We start from the raw sequence: 10,039 nt of genomic DNA on the forward strand, positions 1-10,039 counted from the left end.
GTGTGTGTGTGTGTGTGTGTGTGTGTGTGTATGCATTGGCTTAAAATGAAAACCATTTCCTACTTTTCCCACTGAGAAGGATTTGCCATCAAGACTTTAATTGCATTTACAGTCCAACAACAATAATTCTCCAAGAAAATCCCGCAAGGTATATTATTTGGGGGGGACGGGGGGAGGTACAGCAGGTTTAAGGGGTTCCTTCAGTTGTGCAAGCTGCATTTCATTTTTCCAAAGAAGTTGAACCACTTGTCGGCTTCTCTGCAGTGAATTGAGCCCTGTCCAACAATATGTCATTTTCCACTCTACAGGTTTCTTGCTGCCGATATATATAAATATATATATATATATTTTTTTAATGTTAAGCTGTTTGGCTGTGATACCTCAGTGAAAGGATCATCCAAGCTTTGTCATCCTAAAAGAAATGACATCGCATTAAAAAATGCTTTGCTTGTGATCTTTGGTGAGAAATAAGTGAGAGTTTGTGACTGATTGTCTCTTATGTCCACAGCCATGCCCTTGCCCTTTTCAATCAAAATCAAATCAAAAGAACTTATTTTTCCTGTAATGGAACCTGATTTCTGGTCAGGCTCATTCAGACACAACATCCAACAATACATAGTCAATAACAATCATACCCGAGAATAAATAAACACTTAAAAAGCAATGACCCTTTTATCAATATTTGTGCTATTGTACAATCTATTTAATACTTTAATGCAACACTTTCATTTGAGTCATTCTGCAGATTTTTGTTTGTCCTCTAAAGTGCAGCTTTTCGAGAGGATCCCCTTGTGTAGAGTGTATTTCTCTTGGTGAGAACAATTCAGTCAAAACCTGGAGGTGGTCCAGCTCCAGATGCTTGCAGTTTGCTGCACTCACACCTTTCAAATCCAGTTCTACCATTTCAACAGCTTGCAGCGTTCAAGGGCAGCCAGATAAGTGGAATCACTGGCCAACCTATCATAACTTTCTGACAAGCTAAATGGTACAAGGAGGAGGGAAATGTCCAAGGGGCATTTCAGCCAACATATTGCTAGTTATTTGACTGTCATAATTCTTTTTTATCAAACACCACATCAGAATGGAAAGCTAATAAGCATGAAAAGTGCCTGACAGTTATCCTGCTGTGGATGTTTATATCCATGAAACATGTCGGTAACCGCTGTCAGCTACAATGCTGTTGACTTTATACATTCAACACATGTTTAACTTTGCATTGAATTAACCATGTTTACGAATTAAGTCTCAAATTAAGTTAAACTAATTAGAATTAGTGAATGCCTGACAGAGGACTTTGAGACATTTTAGTGTTTTTCTTTTCAGATTAATCCTGAAAGACCACGTAACACAAAAGCCAAACAAAAGCTAACAGTAGGCGGAGATGTAGCAGGGGGGCTGTTAATTACAGCGAACTGGCTGATTGGACAGCTTCACATCCCAACAGATTACATCCCTGGTTGCTGCAAATCCCTTGAAGCAGCAAATGTCGCGGTCTAGTAGTTTTGAATAAATGTAGACGGATAAATCCAGAAAGTTATACTCCACATCTTCACTGTATGTTTATTAAGCCACAAATGCCAGTTCTCAACATCCATCCGATAGAAATGACTTAGATAGACACAAAAATAACAACCATGACTGTCCCAATTTATTACAAGATGATGTAACACCACCTACAACAACAGAAAGAAGTAATCAATTGATCCCAGGATTATATAGATTCCTGTTCCAGCTCTTTTAAAATGGAATCATGTTGGAGCCATTGGAGACTTTGAACTGCAGAGCGAAGCAAATCTGATTCTCCTATTTAGCATGGTGACAGTCGCCTACAGGGTCTCCCTTTCTCCATAGGCTCCATCTCTCTGTTTAAGCACTCTCTTCCAACTTCTTTAATGTAGATGTGCAGAGATGATAGCATTGCAGCATGTTACACACAAACAACATTGTGTCATATGCACAGAGGGATGTTTGCAGTCACTGCCCTGACAACCTAATGGACAATAAAGACAATCACAGCTGCCATTATTCCTCAAGAAAAAAAGTTAAACAATGAACAAATAAACTATGCATGTGTGCTAAATAAAAGCATCTAGAATTAGTTCATGAAAAAAAACGTTGATTAGGAAACCTTCTTTTTAATGAATGTTTAGTCATTTCACCAAATGACTCGTAGACAGTGAACATAGCAGCTCAGAAACATCCCACTGGATGTTCAGCAGGTGTTTGGTTGCATTGCGGGAATTATACAACAGGTTATGTTGCCGTGGAAGAGAGACAAAGAGTAGGAATAGTCTTGTCACATTATATACTGTAACTGTGAAAGTGAATAGATAAAGTGTGCTACGTTCTTAACAATGATCTTAGTCAGCTTATTGTAAAAGCTTGGTGTAGCCACAATGCTGTTCATAGAAAAAGCTTTTGATTGCATCTGTTTCAGACAGGTTTACGATTTTTTTACAGTATGTGTTGATGTTATAGAGCCAACCTTCTATAAGTCATGGCCAAGTGGGACCATGTGTAAATATCTCACGCCCACACATATAAAAATAAACTATTCCTCCACAGGTCAAGCACACAGAAAATGCTGATGCAGCTCTCATGAGATAACGTTTTTGATGTTGATATGTTGCTGGATAAGTGTCTAAAATGGTCAAAAGAAGTGAAACATAAAGCACATTGATGCTCATTTGGACAGCTTTTACATCCTCAGCCAGATACCGTGACTGCTGGTGAATGGTAACAGTCATGGTAATGTGATAAACACGGACAAAAAATTGTAAAAAAAAAAATGAAGGAGCAAACAAAATCAATTTTGTACATGTGCAAATTTTGAAAAAGTGAAAAACGTGACAAAAATTAACATTTTGATAATTGGATCATCATGAGCACAACTTCTAAACTAGGAGAGCAAACCCTGTCACATTTGCTTGTCTCAACCTTTATGTAAAAAGCAGAAAATTGCTTTAACAAAGCAATACCCAGCCGAAGAAGAAATTGAGAACAAATTGTCGTAAGTATGATAGTCACCCCACTGTTCATTCAATCAGAAACAAGTCATTGTTGTCCAACAATACTCTGAATTAGTTTCAAAAATGGTAGTAATAGTAAAAGTATGAAGTATCCAAAAGTGTTGTGGAGATGGTTTACTCTTCCATAATCTAATAAATAATGTTGTCAAACATGAATTTAGAGCAGTTTAGGAGGCCATTTAGATAAGCCACACATAAATTGACTACAGTTGCCTAGTGTATTAGTGACTTTGCCTTTTTTGGCACTGATCCACTTTAAAAGCCTTCTCCTATAGCCAAACCATGTGTTTCACTGCAGTCAGGTGAGTAAATACATTATGATAATGATACAGACACCATTGTATGACCAACAATGCACAGATGTCATCTGATCTAAACACAGAACAAATGGGAAATTTATGTTTGCTCGGAGGCCGAAGGTTAACGTTATGGCACAGTTGACTGATGCCGCATCTGCCCTTGTAGGACATGATCAGATTACTGCCTCTTTCTTCTCTAATGGCTTCTCTGTCTCAGCCCCACCTCCATGAGGGTGGAGGGGGAGGAATTAGTAGCTATCAGCAGGGTCGCTTTTATGCTCTGCCACAAAGAAGCATTTTATTACCATTGGCGTGGTGATGAGGGGACAGAGAGATTGCCCTTTTTGCCGTTACCCAAAAGATGCTTCTCCTGCCTGTGCATTGTGAGACTGGACCTGCAGCTGTTCTCCCTCTCTCTCTTGGATGTGCCAAACGCTATTCAAGGTTCAACACAATGGTGGCCACAGCAAGGGCACATTGGAGACATTTTATTAGGATAGAATGATGTTTGTCTGATCACTGTCAGCAGCAGATGAGTCACTATCTGTGGTGCCATATGCCTTGTATTCCAAAAACATGAAAGTGTGTCTAATTAGATTGAGGCTAATTGAAACATTGTTTTCTTCTGTCTGACATCCATGCACAGCAGTGTCCTGATATGTATGCATAGTAAAGATGTAAAACAATCTAGGCCCCGGCAATGCAACAGCCCCCACCCCAGAAAAAATTTATAAAATTATAAAATTGTTTTGCTCTTTTTACATAATCAAATGCAACATGAAGGGACTGGTGAATCTGCTGTTTCATTTAACAATGCGACCAAACGAAATGTTTCAATAAAGAAGTCTTGCCAGATGAGTACTTTTAACGTGAAACAGCAGCAGTACGAAATGTTTGCAATACAGCTGATCAGTGAGGTGAAATCAAATAGTAATGCTGGATTCATAATTTTACAGTCTTTGACTGGATGACATGCATGCATAATTTCCTGTAAACTTCTCGAGCATGGATGTGTCATCACCAGAATGGCGGACTTCACCACTGCCAATAAAAAATAACATACAAAGAGGTAATTACAGTAAGCTATGTCAGTGTGTTAAATGGCTATTGTTAAAAAAACATATCAAAATGTAATTTTCTAAGACTTCTTCACACTGCCAGGACTCTGGGGGCAGATGTTACATTTTTTGTAACCAAAAAGAAAGTCAAAGTAATTGTTTTTCTTATTAAGGAGTTACTAGAATCAGCATGTACAGGAAATACCACCCCCATTTTAAATACAGAATGCAACAACCTCCACCACGGTTTCTTAAACCTCCAAGTAATTGAAAAACGCTGATGGCATTACCTCCGTTTCCTCAATGGTTGCACAAAATGTAATAGGCAATATCATATTGTGATTTACTTTTCCTGAAGTTCTGCCGTTGCATGCAGAATCACTGAAAGCAAGCACTAATGAGCTTTGTAGATGAGAAAAGCCTGGGATGAATGCTGTTTTATGCACCAGGGTGGTCCTGCCATCTGGAAACGGCAATAGTTTTGACCACAGAGACAAATGGAAATCCAACTGAGAGAGATAATAACACTGGGACCTGCTCAGTCGTCTGGAAAAAATATCCTTGTTACCTAAAACATGTGTATCCAGGTGTAACCTCCTCCCCTCAAGATGCTGAATCTTTTGACAGTGAACTGGGGTTTTTGTAATGAATAATTATCATCAGGCAAACACAAATACAACACGTCCCCCAGTGGAATCACACTGAAGCTTGAACAATTGCCAGTGCACGTTTCATCATGAAATTTTCTTTAATGTTCAATTTTTCTTTTGTTATTTCTATATGTGTCATTGAAGTATGTAGGCAAAACAAACTGCAGCAGTGAAATCAATCCCCCCAAAGACCAAGATTCATCTTTTCCTTCTAAGTGGAGCAATTATAAAGAAAACCATTGTTACAGGGGACTGTGTAGTTCTGTGTGAATGGCCAACTGTGGTGAGTGAGAGTGCCTTGTAATGGCTTTTATTTCACCAAGTATCCCATGTCTGGGACTAGTATTCATGACTACAAGAGACTATTGTTACACAGCTGCCTGTTCTCTATGTCGACTCCCTTCTTAGATATTTCTCAGGTGAAAAAGACTGTTATGAGATTGAAAAAAACAAATAACTTACCAAGATAGTGACACATTCAAAGGTCTGGCATGTTTATCGCATTATTCAAAGATCACACTTATCTTTTTATTCAAGATTTATTCATGACCCACGCTGGCAGAAAATCAGATGCTGATTTATGTCGGTGTAGTCACTCTTCATGTAAAAATACCTTGAACAACATAAATAAATGCTGTACATGCCTGATCTTATTTTTCTTTAAAGTGATTGTCCTGAAAGGACAGGAAGGTTTCAGTACCTATCGCACTAAAAGCATGTGTTTAGTTGAACAATACAACCTGCCAATTGTCAGTGATTTCCTCACTTATGTGGTCAATGGCTTACATATATTATTGTTCAAGACTGGGTAAAAGACTCTCATAATAAAACTCTACCAGTTTACCATAACTCTACCATAACGTAACTCTACCATTTCATTCAAGATGTACAGTGGCTACTACAGCCAAAAGTGATAAATGATGCTAAATGCTGAATTGAGTTTAGCAGTAGTACATTTGGAGAAGAATCTTAGTCAGCAAACTCAGTCTAGTCAGTTCCAAAGAAATCTCAATCTAAGGTTTGGTGGCATTAACCACCATAAGCTACTGGTGACACCACACCAAACAAGGCTATAGTAGATGTACTAAGTGTATTGGATTGAGCTAGTGTGTATATCATGCTTGAGAATTTAACTTTTCTTTTAGTAAAAGGACGAGTATGTTGTTTCTTCTTTCAAAAGTTACATAGGCTTGCTTGATCTCTCATGTCATTCTATCCATACCAGCTGTGTTCTGCTACCAAATACACAATTAGCCCCCCAGTATGCAGCGTACTATACTCTGTATCTGCCCTTCAGCCACTGTAGTCCTCCAGAACCTCTATGTTTCCATCCTGATTTCCATTTTTGACCCTTTGGACACAAAGGCATTGTCCATGCCGTGATTTACTGAAGCATTACAGGAAGACTAAATCTGGTTTATTACAACTTGGGTCTTATTTTCCACTTAAGACCAGTGATATTGCATTCACCAATGTGATTGCTTAAGACATGGGAATACACTGGCATCCAAAGAAGTCCAAGGGAGAAGATACAAACTGTCAGATCATTAGACAGGTTGTGACCGTTGTTCTCAGTCCAGCGTGATCTGCAAAAATCAGGCAGCATTAGCATGTTTATCATCTAAAATCACTGCAACTGTAACTGGTAAGTACTTTGTTCAAATAAATATTTTAATCTCAGTGAGCCTTTTAGCTGGTTACATAAAGGGAAAGAAAGCAGACTGAAGAGTACAGTTGCATATTTTGACCCAGGTAATCCAATTCAAGTGCATTGGCACTTTTTCACTGAAGACATTTTTGACATGTTACACTAGGATAAATATAAAAAATCCCTGATGTTGCGCATGTTGTCACCCTGTCTTACTGGGACAGAGAACAGATCCATCGTTATTGTCATTAGTAACACCTGTGCTGTTCATGCTAAGACAAGTCATAATGTCAGCTCAGAAAACTTGTTCAATCTGCCTCGCTGGCATGGTTTATTGGTCACAAAGCCTTTGCTGTGTGAGGTAAGTGTGTGTGTTAGCTCCATCTGGTGGATCCACCCCATGTTAAATAACAGCAACAACCTGCAGCAATATTCAAAAAAGGCAGAGAGATTGTGGTTTTACAGAATTACCAGTTACAGATTCACCAACTGACACCCCCTCAGTTCACCCCCTTAACACAAAAAAGTCCATTTCAGTCACTGTTTAAAAACTTCAAATTACCCTTAGAATTTTTAAACACTTTTCAGTGCTAACTTTGGTGTCATGTTACCTGCCTATCTCATTCATCACTGCGTTAACAATTCAATCAGCTAACAGCTAACCAAACGATCATTAAATGCTACATTAAAATGTTTGTAAATCATCATATACCGCTGTTTTGGACAGGACATGTCAGTGACAAAGAAGCACCCACGGAGCTGCTACTGAAACAGACTCAAAGCTGGCACGGCCTCGCTGTGACAGGAGGCATGGGCACAAAACAACCAGATGATGTCACCACGGGAGGTGGGAAAGGGGCACGAGATGGTCAGAATGCCAGCTCTTAATCATCAATCAGTGAGAAAAACAGCTGATACATCAATTTAAGCACAAGGGTGACACATTTGTCAACCTGCAAAGAAGGGAATGTGAAGTCATACTTGACCAACTTTAAGCCAGAGTAAAAATGTATGAGTAGTTCATTGGCATTTTTGACCAAAAGCTGCTATATTTACTTCCTGGTGTTTTGACCTCTTTGCACACACACACACACACACACACACACACACACACACACACACACACACACGTTTATTACACGACACGTTAAACTGCCATGCCGTGCCATGTGAAAGGATGGAAATCTATATGTCTAACTTGCAACTCTCTCCGTTTTCCATGACAAAAGTAAAGTGTCCGCTAGTTTGTTGTGGTAAATTTTGCTTGAACAATGACAAGGACACTTCTGTTTACACAAGCATAGGCACAAGTGTTGAAATCTAGTTATCAAGGTCACTTTGGACATGTCACTTGGTCTTTGGTAGTTTGGATACTTATGATAGTATTTCAGATTGTTTGAGGGATTTTGTAACTAGTAAGCTCTTTATTGCCTGCTTGACCCCTTTCGGAGCAAGGCTGTGGTTTGCTATACTTTTGTACTTCACAGTTTTAAGGAAGGATAAAGGAGGAGAAGACGTTAAACGAGGCAACCTCAGTTGACCATCCTTTGGGCATTGTAGAGAGGTCTTTGGAGAAGAAGGAGGGGAGAAAGAGCTGTGACGAGCAGCGTGAAGTTGGAAGGTGTATTAATAGTCAAGCAGTTTGGCCTGTTCTGTCAGGAGGAAGCCTCTAGAGAGACAATTATATGTAACCGTAATTCAAAGAGATACTGCATGAGGCAATTTGGGCCCACATACCTCCACAGTAAAGCACATATCAGCTTTTCACAGCCGTTACCGCTGGTGCTTGTGGAAAAAAACAAGATGCGTAACATTTGCTTGGTCTTCTTGGTCTTGGTCCTTCTGCAGATGTGTGTTTAATTAGGCATTTATCATTCCCACAAGGGATTTGTAGCTTGCTCCTTATCTATCTGGTGTCTGATGTGTTGTGTTGTCAGCAGTGAATCTCAGGTGCACATTACTCTCCAGGAGATTATGTGTGTTTGGCCTAAGACTTAGTAAATTTGCCGGGTGGTCTCCCTCTTCAAACTTGCTGTCCAAACAAGTTCCTAAAATAAATAAATAAATGTCAGATATCAGTTGGGAATGGGCAAATTCATTAGCACAGTAGCATTTCTAAAACAATGCTTTCATTCTGTTGATAACATTCCTACAAAGCGAGTCATCATGTTGGAACTGGCTAGTACACAGAAATGACAAAATATTGAAAATATACAGTATATATAACTTGGAAAGCAATTTAATCGAATATTCCTTTTTATGCTACTTTAAACTTCTTAAGAAAAGTAAATCTTTTTTTCTCTACTACAGCTTTAGTTCTAACAGTTACTTTTCAGACAAGGTCTTTCTAAACAAATAATACGGATATAAAATGCAATGCAGATCATACTAGTGGTTCCTTACATCTTTGTTGTGACCACTTTCAAAAAAAACTGTCTGTCAAAAAAATTGTCTAGTTTGGGCCTCTCAATACATTTCAGATGTCTATGAGCAGCAGTTCCACCAAAGAGAATTTTCCCTTTTAAACTGTTCAGATGGAAGGCCCAAAGAGGTAAAAATTCATACATCCATACATGTAATGTGTCATAAAACTAAGTTCTCGAAAACAAAACTGCAATAGCGGACATGAAGCAGCAGATTCCTCTATGTGGACTACATATTCTCTCTGCCTTTTTCCTCAGGGTAATTGCTGCATGGTATAGGAGAGCTTCATCACTCCATCGTTAACCACCCATAGTTCAAACTCACTGTTCCAGGCACCCATCATAGATCAAAAGCCCCGCTGAGTTGAGTGCATTAAAGCTGGAACGGTAAAAAGATGCAAATCACATCTTAATTTTAGTCTTCATTTTAATGGATTTGAGGCCTAAAATTGCTTCATTGGTTTTTCTTTTCTCCAGACCTGCAAAGTCTGACTCAGGGTGTTTATTTCCGCTGTTTTCACATGGCCACATCCCAAAGGAAAAGAAATACCAGATATTCAAACCATGACTCACACCCACAAGTTCTTCTCTATCAACTTCCGTCTGTCAAAGGTTTCATTATATTCCGGAAGGACATTATGACTCAGATGAAAAGAAAACATACAGACCTTCCATTTTTAGATTTGCACTGATGTACATTGTACAATAAACAAGAACATATTGATTTGTTTGTGATGTGTCTTGCATGGACCTTTCCAATGAAACAAGTTCTAACCTACAATACTTGTAAATCGATGTGGCTCACTGAGGGGATCCACTAAAACAAATTTAAAGTTTCACAAAGATGATACGTGTCGGCCCTCACATGATGTGTTGTTAATTCCCTCTGCAGCAAAAATAAACCAAATAAAACATGTCCCTATTGACTCTGG

Source organism: Etheostoma cragini, chromosome 17, assembly GCF_013103735.1.
Source record: "Etheostoma cragini isolate CJK2018 chromosome 17, CSU_Ecrag_1.0, whole genome shotgun sequence".
Taxonomy (NCBI): Eukaryota; Metazoa; Chordata; class Actinopteri; order Perciformes; family Percidae; genus Etheostoma; species Etheostoma cragini.